General features: G+C 39.9%; 1 long non-coding RNA gene and 1 pseudogene across 2 annotated transcripts; both read left to right on the top strand.

The window, feature by feature from the left end:
• Positions 1-363: 363 nt before the first annotated feature.
• On the top strand, positions 364-7,992 carry LOC145419662 (uncharacterized). The gene is made up of 4 exons (XR_013900980.1): positions 364-454; positions 2,216-2,451; positions 3,290-3,341; positions 7,673-7,992. It is a non-coding gene; the product is annotated as an uncharacterized LOC145419662 (long non-coding RNA).
• A 26-nt stretch (positions 7,993-8,018) lies between these two features.
• LOC145419803 (interferon-induced, double-stranded RNA-activated protein kinase-like) lies at positions 8,019-19,635 on the top strand (annotated as a pseudogene). The gene is made up of 15 exons (XR_013901140.1): positions 8,019-8,074; positions 9,065-9,203; positions 9,825-10,075; positions 10,642-10,771; positions 10,856-10,995; positions 11,079-11,202; positions 11,306-11,594; positions 11,813-11,871; positions 16,648-16,767; positions 16,861-16,995; positions 17,101-17,305; positions 17,623-17,751; positions 18,067-18,168; positions 18,372-18,434; positions 18,660-19,635. The product of XR_013901140.1 is annotated as an interferon-induced, double-stranded RNA-activated protein kinase-like (transcript).
• The last annotated feature ends 390 nt before the right edge of the window (positions 19,636-20,025 follow it).

Raw genomic sequence — 20,025 nt, 5'->3', positions numbered from 1 at the left:
CATTTTTGTGTTTCTTTTTATCGCTGTGTAACTGATTTCAATTGAAAGCCTGCGTACGCTAGTACCTCTTGCCACGAGTTCCCAGAATCCTTTGCGATTTTACCCCTGAATGACGTCACATTTTCAATCTCTATATAATATGCATGTTAAATTTTATATTTGGGGTGAAATATCAAGTCTTTTCAAGTAAACCGGTTCAAGTCCAATTCAAGTCCCAGGTCATTGGTGTAAAAGTCCAAGTCAAGTCACAAGTCTTAGAACATTTTTTCAAGTCAAGTCTAAAGTCATAAAATTAATGACTCGAGTCTGACTCGAGTCCAAGTCATGTGACTCGAGTCCACACCTCTGCCTCTCACTTCCGCACTTCCTGGTACACGCCGTAACTAGTACACGAACTGCGCTTACTCCAGAGCGTGAAGTCGCTGGATTGGGACACAGCCTTTGTGAAGAAACTGTAAGTTTGCTTTTTTCCTTCTTTAACAGTTTGACTCTTTGCTTCTGTGATGTCTGGACCAGATGTTCAGCTCTTAGTTCAGGATAAACTTTGATCACTGTTGTGTTTGAAGACAAATCCACATGATTATAAATTATTGATTGATTTGAATCAAACAGTTTTATTTTATTCTCGTGTTTGATTGATTACTTCATAAACAAACGGTGCCTTTTTATTTCTTGGAACGAAAACATTGTCTCACTATTAAATCACATACATCAGTGTCCAACTGTTTTCTGTCAGGCCTTTCAAAATAAAATGACATAAACGTTAGTTGTAATGTATTTGATTGCAATCGGGTTATAAATCATTGTGTTCCTGTTTGATTTGCATCAAAGAATCAGCCAACAAACTGGAGTAATAGCCTCTGAAAATCTGAAAACAAAGACAAAGTTGCTCCACACTGATAGGCCCAGATGAGGCACATCCTCATTTTTCAGGTGTGAGTCAGACAGTCAGACAGTTGAAACCATATCAACAACAATCTTTATTTATAGAGCACATTTAAAAACCAGCGGTATACCAAAGTGCTTAACATAAGAGACAGAGAAGTAACACGAGTATTATAAGGCCTTAGCAAAGTATCAAATATACTCACAGGTCAATGCCACTAATACACAGGGGTAATATAAAATGCATATCAAATAAAAACATAATTAAAGCGAAAGCCATAAAATATATATATATATATAAGGAAAAATAGAGTAAGTCTAAGAGTCAGGTGCGAGCATTAACAAGCAGGAAAGGCGAGATTAAACAAATAGGTTTTTAACCGAGATTTAAAAGATTGGATGGAATCGGATGCCCGGATCACAATCGGAAGGTTATTCCACAACTCTGGTGCAGCCAGGGCAAACGCCCGGTCACCTCTAGACTTCAGCCGAGATCTAGGCTGCACCGAGAGTAACTGAGTAGATGATCTTAATGCTCTGGCAGGAACATACGATTTAAGGAGTTCATTAAGGTAGCTCGGTGCTGTGTTGTTGGTAATTTTTAAACGTAAGCAGCAGTATTTTAAATTGGATGCGGTATTTATGTCAAAACAACTTAGCTCTTATCATGTTCCTGAACCTCCTAAGCTGGCTCTCTGAGAGGGTGCTCAGGTTTTTTGAGAATACCAACACAGAGTGGAAAAATCCTCTCACTCCCTCTTCTCCCAGCTGGCTGGGTCACTTAAATACTCAGCACCAATCCATCTGTCAATCTCCTGCATCCTCCCCTCACTCGTAAACAAGACTTGAGATACTTAAATTCCTCCACTTGGGTAGTAACTCATTGGGTATTCCACCATTTTGGGTGCTGAATCTCATTTCCATAACAAATGAGAGGTGAAGGCCACCACCTGATGAAGCCAACAGAACCACACTAACTGTGAAAAGCAGAGATGACATTCTGAGACCACCCAAGCGGAAACCTTCTGCCACTTGGCTACACCTAGAAATTCTGTCTATAAAAATTAAGAAGAGAATCAGTGACATAGGGCAACACTGATGGAGTCAATCACCCACTGGGAAATAGTCTGACTTTTTGCCAGCAATGCGGCAAAAAGGCCACAAAACACATGTAGACTGGTTGGTGAAACTCACATACACCTAAGTATCCTTGAGAGAATAAAGAGCTGGTCCAGTGACTGGGACGAAAACTCCGTCTTTCCTCCTGTATCCACAGTCAACTGATACTCTCTTGTTCTTTCAGATGAAAATGCCCTCTCGTTTTTTACAGATAAATGATGGCGACGTCTGTTCCATCACAACTCCTGGAAATGCTGGATGATCTGGGAGAGGAAGAGCTGAAAAGTTTCCACTTTTACCTGCAGAATGAACCTGTAGATCGTTTCCCAACCATCAGAAAGAGTCGTTTGGAGAATGCAGACAGGATAAAAACAGTAGATGTGATGATACAGAGTTATTCAGATGATGCACTGAAGGTGGCAAGGTCGATGATTATGATGATAAATGGTAAGTGAAAAAAAGACATGAAAACAACAAAATAAACACAAGTTTATTTTATTAAGCATGTTGAGAGTCAGGTTGTGTCAGTTTATGTTTTTAAATTTCTCACGTTTCTCCTGAATTAGAGGAAATGTCCTAAAGGTTTTTTTGTTTGTTTTTTGTTTAAGCCATGCAGGTTATTTCTAGTTTTATTTATTTTTCACCAATCCCAGTTACTCCCTTAATAAATAGCATGCCATTAATTTGTTAATTGTCCAGCCAAACTTTTAATACATTAAATAATAACATTTCTAAAAAGATTATCCTGTTATCCCTGTTTTACCTTCACCTCTCCAAAAACTGCATCAAGAAATTCACACTTTTGATTTCTGATATCTAAGAAATTCATCTTGCTTTTAATTTCATTTTCATAAACTGACTTTCTTAGAAAACATGCTATACCCAATGTTATGTTTTTACTTTGTCTACTTTTTATTATTGAGCTTAAATAAAGTTATAAAACAGTTAGTTCAGTGGTTCTTAACCTGGGTTCGATCGAACCCTAGGGGTTCAGTGACTCAGTCTCAGGGGTTCGGCAGAGCCTCCGCCATGACATGCATGGCTCATTTTGTGCACCAGTAAAAAAAATCACATTTTATTTTTCACTAAAGAGGGGTTCAGTGAATGCGCATATGAAGCTGGTGGGGTTCGGTACCTCCAACAAGGTTAAGAACCACTGAGTTAGTTACTACTGCAGTTCTCTGTGCTGTACATAGTTAGCAATTCAATTGAAATACCTTTTTTAGGTGTTGCCCACTGACTCAATATTTTTCTTTCTATTTTCTTTTTAAATTTAAAAATTAAGGAAGGGTGCTGAATAGTGGTCTCACTCAGGGCAGCAAAGTAACCCAGAAACGGTAAGTAAAGTTCAAAAATCCATTTTCTCTGTCACTCAATAAACTTCTCAGATGCAGACGTGGACAAAATCGTTGGTACCCTTCAGTCAAAGAAAGAAAAACTCATAATGGTCACAGAAATACCTTTAATCTGACAAAAGTAATAATAAATAAAAATTCTATAAATCTTAGCCAATGAAAGTCAGACATTGCTTTTCAACCATGCTTCAACTGAATTTGACAGGTACAACACCTGTACGTGCTCACTTTCAGTTTCATTTGTTATAAAATGTGAAAATCCGCGTAGGCTACGTGAAAACGAAACCTATACATACTCAAGCTAGCTGACTCAAAAGCAGTCACAGAGACAGGGAGGAAGAAGAAGACAAAATTTAATCTTGGGTGGTGAAGCGTTTTTGAGCCTTAACATGTGGAAATACATAAAGACTCAGCAGGGATGAACCTTTTCTGAGCAGACACGATATTTGTGCACCGCCAATTTAAGTTTGCCGATGCAAAGATTTTTCACTAGAAGTGACCAGAAAGGACAGTATGAGTAAATCAAATGAGTAAATCAGAGGGACAGGGCAAGGTTGAGATGGTTTGAACATGTACAGAGGAGGAGGATAGTGGATCTACAGTGGCTTGCAAAAGTATTCGCCCCCCATTGAACTTTTCCACATTTTGTCATATTACAGCCACAAACATGAATCAATTTTATTGGAATTCCATGTGAAAGACCAACACAAAGTGGTGCACACGTGAGAAGTGGAACGAAAATCATACAAGATTCCAAACATTTTTTACAAATAAATAACTGCAAAGTGGGGTGTGCGTAATTATTCAGCCCCCTTTGGTCTGAGTGCAGTCAGTTGCCCATAGACATTGCCTGATGAGTGCTAATGGCTAAATAGAGTGCGCCTGTGTTTAATCTAATGTCAGTACAAATACAGCTGCTCTGTGACGGCCTCAGAGGTTGTCTAAGAGAATAATAGGAGCAACAACACCATGAAGTCCAAAGAACACACCAGACAGGTCAGGGATAAAGTTATTGAGAAATTTAAAGCAGGCTTAGGCTACAAAAAGATTTCCCAAGCCTTGAACGTCCCACGGAGTACTGTTCAGGTGATCATTCAGAAATGGAAGGAGTATGGCACAACTGTAAACCTACCAAGACAAGGCCGTCCACCTAAACTCACAGGCCGAACAAGGAGAGCGCTGATCAGAAATGCAGCCAAGAGGCCCATGGTGACTCTGGACAAGCTGCAAAGATCTACAGCTCAGGTGGGAAAGCCATTGTTAACAGAAAACCATAAGAAGTCCCGTTTGCAGTTTGCCACAAGCCATGTGGGGGACACAGCAAACATGTGGAAGAAGGTGCTCTGGTCAGATGAGACCAAAATGGAACCTTTTGCGCAAAATGCAAAACGCTATGTGTGGCGGAAAACTAACACTGCACATCGCTCTGAACACACCATCCCCACTGTCAAATATGGTGGTGGCAGCATCATGCTCTGGGGGTGCTTCTCTTCAGCAGGAACAGGGAAGCTGGTCAGAGTTGATGGGAAGATGGATGGAGCCAAATACAGGGCAATCTTGGAAGAAAACCTCTTGGAGTCTGAAAAAGACTTGAGACTGGGGTGGAGGTTCACCTTCCAGCAGGACAACGACCCTAAACATAAAGCCAGGGCAACAATGGAATGGTTTAAAACAAAACATGTCCATGTGTTAGAATGGCCCAGTCAAAGTCCAGATCTAAATCCAATTGAGAATCCCTGGCAAGATCTGAAAACTGCTGTTCACAAACACTGTCCATCTAATCTGACTGAGCTGGAGCTGTTTTGCAAAGAAGAATGGGCAAGGATTTCAGTCTCTGGATGTGCAAAGCTGGTAGAGACAGACCCTAAAGGACTGGCAGCTGTGACTGCAGCAAAAGGTGGTTCTACAAAGTATTGACTCAGGGGGCTGAATAATTACGCACACCCCACTTTTCAGTTATTTGAAAATTTGAAAGTTATTTGTAAAAAATGTTTGGAATTATGATAAATTCGTTCCACTTCTCATGTGTACACCACTTTGTATTGATCTTTCACATGGAATTCCAATAAAACTGATTCATGTTTGTGGCTGTAATGTGACAAAAAGTTGGAAAGTTCAAGGGGGCCGAATACTTTTGCAAGCCACTGTACTGTACAACAGATGTTAAAGATCGAATTGACAGGCAGGAGGAAAACAGGAAGACCATAGAGAAGATTCATGGATGTAATGAGGGGCGACATGCAGAGGGTTGGTGTGATAGAAGAAGATGTTTCTGACAGGGGAAGATGGAGGCAGCCGATCTACTGTAGTGAGGGCAGCCAAAAGAATCAAAACATTTATGCAATCGAGATTCAGTTTTTCACACAACTAGATATATTGCTTCCCAAAGGCTGAAACTTGCAAAAGAACACCTCTGGGACATTATGTTTCAGTCGATCTGTTACTACCAGGTTGAGCCTCAAACTGTCCAGGAGCTCAGAGATCTGGTGACCTAGTCCACATGTGAGAGGAGAGCCCGGAGGACACCAGCCGTTGTATCATTAGAATAGAATAGAATAGAATAGAATAGAATAGAATAGAATAGAATAGAATAGAATAGAATAGAATAGCCTTTATTGTCATTGTACAGAGTACAACGAAATTGGAGTGCCACTCCCTTGGTGCAAGTTTCAATAATAAATATAAATGTAAAATATAAAAAGTAAAAAAAAAAAAAACAATCGTAAGTACTCAAACAATAGTATGTACAATATATACAGGATAGCAGCATTAATATAATGACAGTATGAATAGCAGCATAATATAATGACAGTGACGGTATGGAATAGGTTCAATTGTTTTTGTGCTTATTTACTACGGTGATAGCTCTGGGAAAGAAGCTATCCCTGAATCTGTTTGTCCTGGTTTTATGTGACCTGTACCGTCGGCCTGACGGTAATAGTTCAAACAGTTGGTTGCTGGGGTGAGAGTGGTCCTTGATGATATTGCCAGCTCTGCTGAGGTACCGAGAGTTTGCAGTGACCTCCAGGCTGGGCAGAGAGCAGCCAGTGATCTTCTGGGCTGTGTTGATGACCCTCTGCAGTACTTTCCTGTCTGCAGCTGAGCACCCTGCATACCATGTTGTTATGCCGTACGTTAGGATGCTCTCTATGGTGGCTCTGTAAAATGTCACCAGCAGCCTCTCCTCCAGGTTGTTCCTCCTGAGCACTCTCAGAAAGTGGAGACGCTGCTGGGCCTTTTTAACCACCGCTGTAGTATTTGCAGTCCAGGAGAGGTCATCAGATATCTGCACGCCCAGAAACCTCATGGAGCGTACCCTCTCCACACAGCTCCCGTGAATGTAAAGTGGGGCCGGGTCTGCTCTGCCCTTCCTGAAGTCCAAGATAAGTTCTTTAGTTTTCGTGGTGTTCAGTTGGAGGTTGTTAACTGAACACCACTCAGTCAGTCTGTTGACCTCATCTCTGTAGTCCGACTCATCCCCCCTTGAGATGAGTCCAACCACTGTGGTGTCATCCGCGAACTTTATGATGGTGTTTGAGAGATGGGTAGGGGAGCAGTCGGATGTGTAGAGCGTAAACAGGAGGGGACTCAAAACACATCCTTGTGGAGACCCGGTGCTGAGTGTGATGGTGCTGGACCGGTGGGGGCCGAGTCTGACAGACTGTGGTCTATTTGTCAGGAAGTCCTTGATCCAGAGGCAGATGGGGGTGGAGAGTCCCAGGTGAGACAGTTTCTGGACCAGGATCTCCGGGATGATATGATTGAATGCTGAGCTGAAGTCCAGAAAGAGCATTCTCACATAGCTTCCTCGGTGCTCCAGGTGACTCAGCGCAGTGTGGAGCGCTATGGTGATAGCGTCCTCGGTGGAACGATTTGTCCTGTAGGCAAATTGGTGGGGGTCCAGAGTGGGAGGCAGACCGGCCCTGATGTGCTGACAGACCAGTCTCTCAAAGCACTTCATCACTACAGGCGTAAGTGCAACGCCTGTAGGAGCATGATGTTGTTCGTGCATAAGAGCATACAAACTACTGAGTTCCATTTTGAGTCGCTGCAGTGAAACTTCAGTAAGTTCACTGGCGTGCTGCATTATTTTTTCACTTAAATTTTCTGCATATCTATGAAGTCAGCGCTCTGTAGGTTGATAATTTTTTTTTCATCAAATGATGTGGCATCCTCTCGTTCTTAACACCTTGCCCAGCCCACATCAGTATAAATATGCAGCATGTTTTTTCCCCTTTCAGACCTGGTGTATTTTCAAATTGTTCCTATACTTTATTTGAGCAGTATATAACAAAGCTCTCATGTCTTTACAGATTCAACCCGAGTCCAGTCACAGATGGTAAAGCCTACCCCAGTGGTGAGGGGAAGACCAAGAAGGAAGCAAAGCAAAATGCAACAAAAAATGCTCTGGAAAGCCCGTCTAAGCTTGGTCATCGGGATTCAGTGGAATCTGTAAGATAATGTTCATTTTTGCTCGAGAGAAATGAAAACCCAACCTGGGGCAATTGTCTCTCTGATGCATTTCTTGTTATCTTGACAGAGAAACAATGCAGCTTCAGTTCAGATGGTTCTTAGCTTTACAGAGACAGATTTCAAAGGCCTTGTTAACCACTATTGTCAGAAAACCAAACGTTCGTTGATGGAGGTGAGTGCGACAGGATGGTAGTCGTTAAAGACAACTTCTTTGGTACAGGAATGATGGTGGAGGCTTTGAGGCAACCACAACCTGGCTCAGTGATGTATTAAAGATGTCTGTGAAGACATCTGTGAGTTCTGCAGCACAGTCTCTCAGTGCTTGTCCAGGGATGTTACCAGGACCAGGGGCTTTGTGGGTATTGATCCCGAGAAGGGATCTCCTCATACTGTCTGGGGATAGTGTCACCACCCAGTTGTTGGAGGGGGGAGTCTTCTGTGCAGGGGCGGAGAGAGAGTCTTCTGCGCAGGGGTGTAGCTCTGTGCCTCAAAGCGAGCGAAGAATTGGTTTATTTTTGCCTAACTAGACCATGCTTGAGAGAAATGAAAAACCAACCTGGGGCAATTGTCTCTCTGATGTATTTCTTGGTATCTTGACAGAGAAACAATGCAGCAGAAGCTTCAGTTCAGACGGTTCCTAGCTCTGAGGACACCAGCTTTACAGAGACAGATTTCAAAAGTCTTTTCAACCGCTATTGTCAGAAAACCAAACGTTCCCATTCATATGTTGAAGTGAAGAAAGATGGCCAACAGACAATCTACGTAGCTGAACTAAACGAGTATGCGCAGAGAAATCGCTTGAAGCTGAAGTATGAGTACCTTGGCTCTGACGGCCCAGACCATAATAAAGTGTGAGTACATTTGTAGTACCTGAGAGCTTTGAGCATTATAATATATCGACGATAATAGAAGTATTGGGTGAGATGAGTGTTTGATAGCACGGTAAGTCAAAGCTAATCAGTACAGTTTAAGAAGAGGACTTATGTATCTTATCGGAAAAATGCACAAGTAATGATGGTGACATCAAATACAGACTGGTGTAGTCGTAAGCCTTTATTACCTTGCAGTTATATTTTAAATTAATTTCAATCTGTCTTTCAATTACAGGAAATAATAGCTGTTAGGCCCAAAGGCTCTATAATGGCGCTATGCTTTGCCAAATCTTTATTTCTAACTAGTTGTTCCTATACTTTATTTGAGCAGTATATAACAAAGCTCTCATGTCTTTACAGATTCAACCCGAGTCCAGTCACAGATGGTAAAGCCTACCCCAGTGGTGAGGGGAAGACCAAGAAGGAAGCAAAGCAAAATGCAACAAAAAATGCTCTGGAAAGCCCGTCTAAGCTTGGTCATCGGGATTCAGTGGAATCTGTAAGATAATGTTCATTTTTGCTCGAGAGAAATGAAAACCCAACCTGGGGCAATTGTCTCTCTGATGCATTTCTTGTTATCTTGACAGAGAAACAATGCAGCTTCAGTTCAGATGGTTCTTAGCTTTACAGAGACAGATTTCAAAGGCCTTGTTAACCACTATTGTCAGAAAACCAAACGTTCGTTGATGGAGGCGAGTGCGACAGGATGGTAGTCGTTAAAGACAACTTCTTTGGTACAGGAATGATGGTGGAGGCTTTGAGGCAACCACAACCTGGCTCAGTGGTGTATTAAAGATGTCTGTGAAGACATCTGTGAGTTCTGCAGCACAGTCTCTCAGTGCTTGTCCAGGGATGTTACCAGGACCAGGGGCTTTGTGGGTATTGATCCCGCCAAGGGATCTCCTCATACTGTCTGGGGATAGTGTCACCACCCAGTTGTTGGAGGGGGGAGTCTTCTGTGCAGGGGCGGAGAGAGAGTCTTCTGCGCAGGGGTGTAGCTCTGTGCCTCAAAGCGAGTGAAGAATTGGTTTATTTTTGCCTAACTAGACCATGCTTGAGAGAAATGAAAAACCAACCTGGGGCAATTGTCTCTCTGATGTATTTCTTGGTATCTTGACAGAGAAACAATGCAGCAGAAGCTTCAGTTCAGACGGTTCCTAGCTCTGAGGACACCAGCTTTACAGAGACAGATTTCAAAAGTCTTTTCAACCGCTATTGTCAGAAAACCAAACGTTCCCATTCATATGTTGAAGTGAAGAAAGATGGCCAACAGACAATCTACGTAGCTGAACTAAACGAGTATGCGCAGAGAAATCGCTTGAAGCTGAAGTATGAGTACCTTGGCTCTGACGGCCCAGACCATAATAAAGTGTGAGTACATTTGTAGTACCTGAGAGCTTTGAGCATTATAATATATCGACGATAATAGAAGTATTGGGTGAGATGAGTGTTTGATAGCACGGTAAGTCAAAGCTAATCAGTACAGTTTAAGAAGAGGACTTATGTATCTTATCGGAAAAATGCACAAGTAATGATGGTGACATCAAATACAGACTGGTGTAGTCGTAAGCCTTTATTACCTTGCAGTTATATTTTAAATTAATTTCAATCTGTCTTTCAATTACAGGAAATAATAGCTGTTAGGCCCAAAGGCTCTATAATGGCGCTATGCTTTGCCAAATCTTTATTTCTAACTAGTTGAATAGTCATGTTATTATAAAGAGCCCAGCAAAGCACTGGAAACCCGTTTTAAAACTGCACCTGCTTGTCTGTTGCTGTATATATAGGATGTCTTACTATATATATATTGCATATACACGCAATTTACATCTCAAGTTTCATCATAAAGAAATATTGCCTCCCAGAGGTTAAAAGTGGAAGGAGAAAATTCAAGTTATTTCTTGCAACCTAACCCTAACAGGTCATTTCCTCTACAGATTTAGCCAGAAGGTGATCATAGATGGTAAAGACTACCCCAAAGGTGTGGGGAAGACCAAAAAAGATGCAAAGCTTAAAGCAGCTGAAAATGCTCTGAGGTGCCTGCTGGATGGTAAATGTCAGGACTTGGTACGTTTATTTAACTTTAGCATGTTGGAGAAAAATAAGTGGTGCATGTGCCCATGGTGTTTGTTTGTTTTTTAACCTTAACAGACAGAAAATGCAGCAGAAGCTTCTACACCAGCTGAGACAGATATCAACTTCATATGCTGGCTCAATGAACATGGCCAGAGAAACAGGTTGACTATAAAGCCTATGGAGACAACAAGGCCTGGACCAAATAATGCTATCCCGTAAGCCTCCTGACTGTTTCTCAATTATAGCTATTCTGTGCTCATGTAAAATAGATTAAATAAATGTTATTTTATGGCATTAGGTGGTGTAGCTTCATGGTTGGTGATAAGGAGTACCCAGCAGTCTCTGGGAAAACGGCAAGAGAAGCTAAGGAGGAAGCAGCCAAGCTCGTATACGACATAATAAATGGCAACAAAACTACAGATGTAAGTTATAGTTCAGTCCATGCCATTCTAGCTTGATCATAATCCTAAAACATAAACATTTTAATATAACCACATTAAAATTGTACTTTTTATATTTTTCAAGACTGCAGATGAGAATCACAGCGATGGATCAGGTCAACAAAGTGAGGACTTGAGTCAGTGAGTATGCCTGACGTACTGGACTCTGAATACACACTGCAGACACTGGATGCTCATGACTGATGTTCAGTAAACTGTTAATGTACTGTTCAACTTCTTTGCATCTCAGATTTTTCTACAAATTACGGATTAACAACAAGCAATATCCTGTGGGGAAGGGGAAGAGTATCAAAGAAGCCAAACAAAGTGCAGCGCGACAGGCCTGGTTTGTTCTTCAGGAGCAGTCAAGCAAGGTGCTTATATTTTTATCTTTACTTTGTCTCATCAGATATAGTTGATTAAAGGTTCCAACAGACAATCTGTTCTTTACAAGTAATTAAAAGGACCAGCTTGGAGGGATAAACTTACTGATATTACTAGATGTGGTTGTATGCCCTAGTTCTTAAAGAGTATACAGCTGATCAGAGCAAATTTTATCCTTTTAATCGATGTATGCTTTTTATTCTTTAAGGAGGATGCCAAAGACAAGAACGTGGGAAATGGCCAGAATGAGATGCCAACTGTATCACGGTATTTTAAATAAGGAAAAAGAAATAGTACTAAGAAACTGCTATTCTGATTTAACTCATGTTTTTGTTGTATTATGTCCTGAGAGAAAGCTTTAAATCCATCCATCCATCGGCTTCCGCATATCCTTTTCAGGGTCGCGGGGGGCGCTGGAGCCTATCCCAGCTGTAATAGGGCAAGAGGCAGGGTACACCCTGGACAGGTCGCCAGTCTGTCGCAGGGCCAACACACAGGGACAGACAACCATTCGCACTCACATTCATTCGCACATTCACACCTAGTGACAATTTGGATTATCCAATTAACCTATCCCCACAAGCTGGTTTAGACTATGGTCTTAAATCTCCCTCGCTGCTCCATGATAGACAGAATCAAGCATTCTGAGCATTCTATATACTGTAAATCAAATCCCCATAATCAAGTACAAACATAAAGGTGAAAACAACAAGTCTATTTCTTGCCTCAAAAGATTAATAGGACTTTCAGATACTTACTCAGTCTGTACAGTTCTTGCTGTAGTGATATTATAACCCAGATTGTTTATATATAAAATTAATAACAGTAGCACTTTAACCTTCCATCAGTTCTTTTGTTACATTAAGGGAGGTAGCAAGTGATTTATTCTATCCTTACACACTGATAGTTGCAAGATAAATAACTTTGAAACCATTCAGTTTTTTCTAACAACACTGCACTGACAAGTCTTTACTTTAAAATTTCATAATAAATGGTGTCAAATACCTCATTTAGATCACTAAAAATAGCTTCACAATGTTGCCTGTTATGTACCAAAAAAGAAAAGTTTCAAATTATCTGGACCTCTTGATTTCCTAGAACCTAAAACTTTGAGGGTTTTGTGGACATCAGATGCTCGTTAAAGGAACCAAACATGTCAGCCTTGCCAGAAATGTGATTTTAGTCTTTGTCTATATGTGGGTGAGGTCTAGACCAGTCCTTCAAATTTTAAAGGGGTTATTGATATTATTTTAAATCTCCATTAGACAATGATCTGCTTTGGCTTTTATTTTGTTTTTCAAGTTAACAGATCATGCAGGGAAATTAATTAAATTCAAGTCAGTGCCGTTTAAAAAAATCCAGTTGATTTTTTTTTCAATGCTTTTGTTTTAAAACCACCAAAACAAAGGAAAAGAAGAAAATGAAAGTCTAATCTTAACTTGAATCCATAACAAAGGCCATTCGAGATAACCACTCATTCAAACCAGTTTGTAACGTGTTTTATTCATACAAAACTTTATGAATCTACAAAGAAAGATACATTTGAAGAAAAGGGAAAAAACATACCAGCAAATAGCTAGTGGCGTTGCTCTCAGTAAGAATCAATATTATGTATATAATTAGTACCTCATCAAAAGAACAAATAGAAGAAGAAAAACAGAGCTCAGCTGATACCTGTAAATCTTAGCCTAATCACAGATGTTATCAGTACCTGCAGTTTTTCAAAAAACAAATTGGCCAATGAGAGTATCAGTTGGGCTCCAACATATTTGTTGTGAACATCTGCTTAGAAAAACTCTTGCGAGGTTATCAGTACCTCTCCCTGCCTTTTGTCCATTTTAATTTGCAATTCATTGACTGGGGTTCATTTGCAACTCACAGCAAACTTATAATTAAATACACTTTACATAGTGATAAAAAACAAACAAACTAATAAATCATTCCTATGACTGACTATTTATTTTAAGAACTCTTAAACCTAGCTGAAAGGTAAATATAAGGAATAGATTACCATCACAAAGACTGATCAGGAATCAGAATCAGTAATCAGAAGGGTTTTATTGCCAAATGTTGAGCAGGTTTACAACATTAGGAAATTGCTGCGGTTGTCATGGCTCGGCTGTGTGGCAGGCAGGATGAGGACCCAATCGCAAAACTCACAGACTCAGGGGATGAACTCAAAAAGCAGCTTTATTGCTGACAAAAAGATAATAGGAGATACAAAACTAAACTGGGAAAAACTAACATAAAGCTCACCAGGAAACACAGGGGGAATCACACACAGCATGAGGGAGAACGCGACACAGAACTGAGGGAGACGCAGACATAAATACACAGAGGATTAACGAGGGAAGTGGGAGCACACGGGGAACACAGGTGACACTGATAATCATAACAAGACACGGCAGGAGTGAACGCAACACTAACGGGAGACGGGCAAAGTAAAACAGGAAGTACAGAGGTTCAAACAGGAGGAGAGAGAGCACGGGGAGAACGCAGACATAACGGGCTGGGGAAAACATAGAATAAAACACAAGGAGGGGAGACGAGGGCTCACAGATACATAGAGGGGCACACAGGGAATAAAAGTCACAAGGGGAAAACACACAAGGAACAAAATACAAAAATACATGAAAACTAAGAATACTGGGCCAACATGGCCCAGGACCATGACAGCGGTGCTTCAGTGCAAACATACTGTCATAAATGCTTAAATAGACATGAAAATAAAAATAAGAATTAAAAGAATTAAAAGCACATGACAGTGCAGTGTCATGTGTTTGTGGTGCGAACAGTCATACGGTTATTGTTCATGTGTCCAACAGCAGAGGGGAAGAAACTGTTCTTATGGCGAGAGGTTCTGGTGCGAATGGACCGGAGCCTCCTGCCTGAGGGGAGCAGGTCAAACAGACTGTGTCCAGGGTGAGAAGGGTCAGCTGAGATCCGAGCTGCACGCCCCAGTGTCCTGGAGGTGTACAGGTCCTGCAGAGATGGGAGTCTGCAGCCAATCACCTTCTCAGCAGAGCGCACAACACGCTGCAGTCTCTGTTTGTCCCTGATAGTGGCTCCAGCGTACCACACGGATGATACAGAGCAACCTAAAGCTGGCTGGCTAAAAGTGCTTTGCTCTCAGAATGACTTGTAGTAGTGAGTAGTTGAAAGGTTGATGTGCACCGGATCACAGTTTAAGGCATATATTTCTATTTGTGATGAGGACTAAGGACAAAGCACTTCTTTTCCACAGTAAAACTGTCTCATGAAAAAGAAAAGGAAAAGACAGAGTTTTTCTAACCCCATCTTTGCACTAAATCATTCACTGAAAAGCTTTTATAATGCTATGATCATAATATAACTTGGATTAAAATAATTCAATTGATGAAAGATTTTAAAGATTTTTCTGGACACTTTCAACAATTTTAAAGAGATTTAGAGAGTTGCAGTCAGTTCCAGTTGAAGTCCCTCATGAGAAATATTTCCTGAAGACTGAATTTAGATTAGCACTTCATTAAAGAGGTTAGCACACCGTTGACAGCTGAGGGTGTTTTATACTAATCAACAACTAATGTAGATTTTTTTAAACTATCAAAACCTGAAATTGCTTACTCAGAGAGAGGCAAAATTTACATAGAATTTGTGTTTGACAAATATCGCAATCTCTATTGATAACACTATTGGTAATGCATTGGTTTAACAAGGTTTCAGGTTAAACATTAACATTAGCATCAGTAGAATGTGTCCACACATGAAGCAAACTTATTTGGAACATAAGCTATGTAGATTCAAGTGAGGCCTTATCTAGATTTAAAATCCAGAGGAGTGTTAAACCTTTCACTAAAATTGGGGCCAGTATTTGGTTTAACATTCCCAGAAATAACAAGTAACAGAGCAGTTGAGCACCTCTGCTTAAAAGATTTTCTAGGACATTATTTTTTATTATTTAAATCTATGATAAAATCATGGCATCTGTGTGAAAGAAAAGTAAAATTCTCCTGAAGGACCATGACACAAATCATACGGGTCAAGTCCACAGAGGAGAATAGTATGGGGATAGGTAATAGAATAGACCTTTATTATCCCACGGATGATAAATTTGGGTGTTACACAGCTTTTATAGCAGGGGGAAATATAAAATATAAAAGGAAGACACAAAGTGGTCCTATATACATAATCAACTGAAGATCGTATATAATGTACAGAAATATATATAGAAAAAATTGTACGGAGATATGTATAAAATGTGCAATGAACAAACAAACTGATGAGTAAGATAATCAAAAGGATGTTAAACTGTGTTATAGAGTCTGACAGCTGCTGGTAAGAATGACCTGCGGTAGCACTCATTCCTACACTGTGGGTGTAAAAGTCTACTGCTGAATGACTCAATGGTCTGAGTCCCATTAGCTGTACATGATCCATTTCATACGGTATTACAATTTAAGAGCACTGAAAAGGAGTCTCAGCCTTTGTGATGGCGTTAACTACAGATCCACAAAAGTAGCAAACGCAGGTCGGAAAGGAGCAATATCATTTATGTATTCTTTCGTGTTGGGTTTTGGGCCCGTCAGGCATTTTGCCAGTCCAATTCCAGAAGGTGAGGAGGCATCATGGCCAAAAAGTCACTGTTGCACAGACCCCTGTGGTCATTTATGCAAGTCTACCTTTTTTGTATGAGAAAGGAGGATTTATCCTTCCTTTAGAAGGAAACATCCGAATTGGAAACAGTTGTTTCTTATGGAGCTACAGCTTGACATAGCTTGAGGTCAACTTGGAGAACTTTTTAGCTTCAGCAGCAATCTAATGACCACAGTCTAATTATCAGTTCAATGCAGGATTTTTAATTATTAGTCAAGGGTAAGTGTCAAGTAACCGTGCCGTGTAGAAAAACCTGCCAAAATCACTGGTAGTTTTCAGAAACATCGAAATCAGTCAGCACACACACAGACATGCTGCCATCTAGGATTTTGATTTCTGAAGTTTATAAGAGCTTTCTGTATTTGATCATTACGTTACATTGTTGCATAAATGTGTTGTTGCTGTCCACAGGTTTACTTTAGAATTTGAACCCTTGGAGCATCTTGGTAAGGGGGCCTTTGGTTCTGTTTACAAAGTAAGACATAAACAGTTGAAGATAGAATATGCTGTGAAGGTCGGCTGCTATAAAGAGTTAAGTATGCCACAGTAGGATTCCAGCATTCAGTGTTATATGTACAGTACTTGTGCACTTTCTGTACTGACACTTTTCTTATTGTGTTTCAGAAAATCTCTTCGAGAGGTGAGAACATTATCAGACCTCTTCCACCGTAACATTGTTAGATATTACACGTTCTGGATGCAGGATACTGGATACGAGTGGGACCTTAGAGACAGTTATGACAGTTACGCCTCTTCACAGTGAGTCCTGTGGACCTACTTTTATATATTAACTTTTTGTTAAAAGGTTAAAGTTAAATATTTACATCACTTTTTCCTTTTCTTTTCTTTTTTTTACATTTTTAGCACTGCAGATAACCCCGAGACAAAGTTCCTGTATATTCAGATGGAGTTATGTGCCAAAAACACACTGAGAGACTGGATTGATGAGAAGAATAAAGAGAGTGAACAAGACTCCAAGCGAAGAGAAGAAAGTCTGAGAATTGCTCAAGAAATAGTTTGTGGAGTCGAGTATATTCACTCCAAGAACCACATCCACAGAGACCTTAAGGTGAGACAATGCAGCGAATTTCAAGACAAAATAAAATTGTTCTGCTGAAATTAGAAGGTACTTCAAGTGTGTGACCCCTTAATGTGTCCTCTGGTTTACTATGACAAGGGTCTTTAGGCGCCCTGAGACACATAACAGACTTTTGTTGACTATTTTTAAATCTGCTGTAAGGGCATTCATGAAACTATCAAACAATAGATTGTGCAACATCTTTGCTAATTTTTTGGTCCCTAGAAATGATCAAATAAATAAACATAAATATACCTCTTTGATAATTTTGCTCAAACATACCTCATGTTCTTCTTTTGAATGCAAAGCCTGCAAACATCATGTTTGGAGTGGAAGGAGAAGTGAAGATTGGGGACTTTGGTCTGGTCACCAGTGATGATGATGATGAAGAGAGAACAGTGTGCAAAGGAACTCCATCTTACATGGCTCCTGAACAAGTGAGATGGTCTATACTGACAATAATGTTTACTTCTTGTGTTTCATTGGTTAACAAATAGGATTTTATAAATGGCCTAAGTACTACATGTGAGCCTTTCACACTTAAAGCTCAGTCTCACCTCTCTTTAGTGGTGAAAGCTGTAAAATCATCAGCTTTTCTTCCCGCAGAATTTTATTTGACCCTCAAATTTAAGCAATTAAACTGAAAGATGAAAAGATTTGTTGAATTCAAGCATAACTGTAACATTTAGCACAGTGATTGAGAAAAATATGACATCAGATACATTTGTCCTTTGTCTGTTTGTCTATCACAGAAGACTGAGAGGAAGTACGACAGAAAAGTGGACATGTTTGCTTTGGGGCTGATATTCTTTGAACTCCTTTGGAAACTTTCTACTGGCTATGAAAGAGCAAAGGTGAGATTCACTGCAGTCATGTTAACAATTGTGCATATGCATGGAGTTATTATATACCAATAACTAGGTACCTGTAGGTTGTTTCTTCTGGCACAGCTTTTTTGTGTGTTTTAAATATTTTCATTCTTCAAACAAGTGTAATTGGAACAATTATTGTATAAACTAACGTCCTCTTTCTTCTTTAATCACTTCATTAACACCAGATTTGGCCTGGCGTCAGAAGGCAGAGGTTCCCTGAAGAGTTTTCAGTGACTTTTACCAAAGAGGTAAATTACCATATTCATACTATGCTTACATTTTGACAGGATGGTCATCAGCAGAGTAGTGATAAAACTTACATTAAGTGGTTTACTCAGTTATAAAAGGTCCTCTTTGATTGCTGAGTTGTCTGGACACAACATATGCATTTTTTAAATATATTTATTATTTATCAGAGGTTTCACTGCACAAGACATTACACATACACTGTGTTTTTTCTTGTTTTTAAACAGAAGCAAATTATTAACTCATTGCTGTCTGAGAAACCAGAAGACCGACCTGATGCCAGCGCCGTGAAGGCAGAGCTTGAAGAGTGGACTCAGATATTCAGCACACAAAAAGCATCTCGCCAGGAAAATCAAACTGTCTGATAGTCACAAGAGAAAAGTTTCAAAAGTCACAGGAGCCTTTACAAATCTGTCTTGTTGCATCTGCTTAATGAAATGATTTGATGTACTGTGTAATATTATGTTGGGTAACTGTTAACGTGCAAAGTTAATATATGGAAGAGGTCACATCATGATTCCCGGCTATTTCAGGGAAGTTTGTATTGGATTTGGAAATGAAATGTGAAATCATGATTTTAAAATCTAACTATTCAAATCAGTTTCCCGGTGTAGGTCGTCACTTTGTAACTATTGTTAACCTGCTGCTGTCCTGAGGAGGAGGAACTGTGATGCTACGTGTACTTCTGATGGATTCATGTTGAATGTCAGAGATAAAAAAGCACACTCCATGTGGCTCAATTTTAGAAACTTTCCTAAATGTTTTCACTCATTTTTAACCCATGAAATACAGTTTAACATTTTTTTTCTTCCATTTTTTTCTTTTGTTCATTTTAATCTGATTGATTGCAATATCAGTCAGCTACGTGTGACTTGGAACAGCAGGAGAAAGGTCATTAATTCTGTACTAGAGGGTTGAAATAATGAAAAGGTGTATAAGAAACTGAACTAGTAAATGTCTCTCATTTAACTCTGATTGTTCTTGCAGAAGCACTTGGTATATAATAATTACCAAAGATTTTCATTTTTGGTATTTAAATAATGAGCAGAGTGGCAGCAAGAATCAACACAATCAACTCACCATTGCAGTGTTATTTTAATTCAGTCACACTGGAGGGTTTCCGACTATGAAGAGCTTGTTTAAGGTTGTACCACAGCATCTCAATCTGATTAAAGTCTGGACTTTGACTGGGACATAACAAAACTTTCCTGTTGTTATTTTATAAGCATTCAGAGGTGGATTTACTGGTGTGTTTTGGATGTGCTTGAGTTTTGAGGCACAAACTAATGGGGGACATTCTCCTTCAGGATTTACTGACAGAGAGCAGAATTCATGGTTCCATCAATAACAGTAAGTCGTCCTGGAGCAGCAGAGCTGCCCCAGACCATCACATGACCACCCAGGGATGGCTCTAAAGAAGGAAATCAAGTGGGGGTGGCAAAAGTAAAGCCATTTTTTAAACACATGTGCAAGTGGTTACATACGGTTAAAATGATTCAAATGCAGTAAGTATACACGTTTTTCATATAAATATTGTCTATAACCTAATTATTTTCTGTAGCCCACATAATTAAACATTTTAGTTACATAAAA

This window comes from Astatotilapia calliptera, chromosome 13 (genome assembly GCF_964374335.1).
Source record: "Astatotilapia calliptera chromosome 13, fAstCal68.1, whole genome shotgun sequence".
Classification (NCBI taxonomy): domain Eukaryota; kingdom Metazoa; phylum Chordata; class Actinopteri; order Cichliformes; family Cichlidae; genus Astatotilapia; species Astatotilapia calliptera.
Note: the sequence above shows the minus strand (reverse complement) of the source record. Positions and strands in the feature narration are given on the sequence as shown.